This window comes from Schistocerca nitens, chromosome 6, assembly GCF_023898315.1.
Source record: "Schistocerca nitens isolate TAMUIC-IGC-003100 chromosome 6, iqSchNite1.1, whole genome shotgun sequence".
NCBI lineage: Eukaryota > Metazoa > Arthropoda > Insecta > Orthoptera > Acrididae > Schistocerca > Schistocerca nitens.
This window is the reverse complement of record NC_064619.1, coordinates 405,061,971-405,062,580: the sequence shown is the minus strand read 5'-3', so window position 1 is coordinate 405,062,580 and position 610 is coordinate 405,061,971.

The window sequence follows — 610 nt, the reverse complement described above, 5'->3', positions numbered from 1 at the left end:
TACTTCACCACACCTTCCATCGTTGGCTACAGCTGACGTCCCACCTATGCTACCTTGATCCGGCAAGGTCAGTGAACCAACGTTGCCTCCAGACCCTCCTGTTAACCCCTCTTGGCGGCCTCCCTTATCGAGTATCATCCATCAGTAATGGCACTTGTCATAATTCACACCGCAGATGGCTCATCTGTACGTTACGAGGCCAGGCACCTTAATGCTTCCAAATTTTTGCGTGCAAAAGAAATCTTTCAGGATTACACCCCTCTGATAGTAACTGGTCTTCACCTATCCACCTTGTTCCTAACAAGGATGGCTCCTTAAGTATGTGTGGGTACTACAGGTGTCTTAATGCTTGCACAGTTATCGATAACTACCCCATTCCTCATATCCTGGATTTCACGCAATTACTTCATGGTTGAAGGTTTTTCTCTGTGTTAGATACCGGATATTCCGAAGACAGCCATCATTACACCCTTCGGCCGATTTGAATACTGTTACATGCCTTATGGATTGAAAAATGCTGTGCAGACGTGGCAGTGGTTCATTGATTCCATTTTACTACCTCTGCTATTTGCTTTTGCTTACTTAGATGATATACTGATCTTTTCCTCCT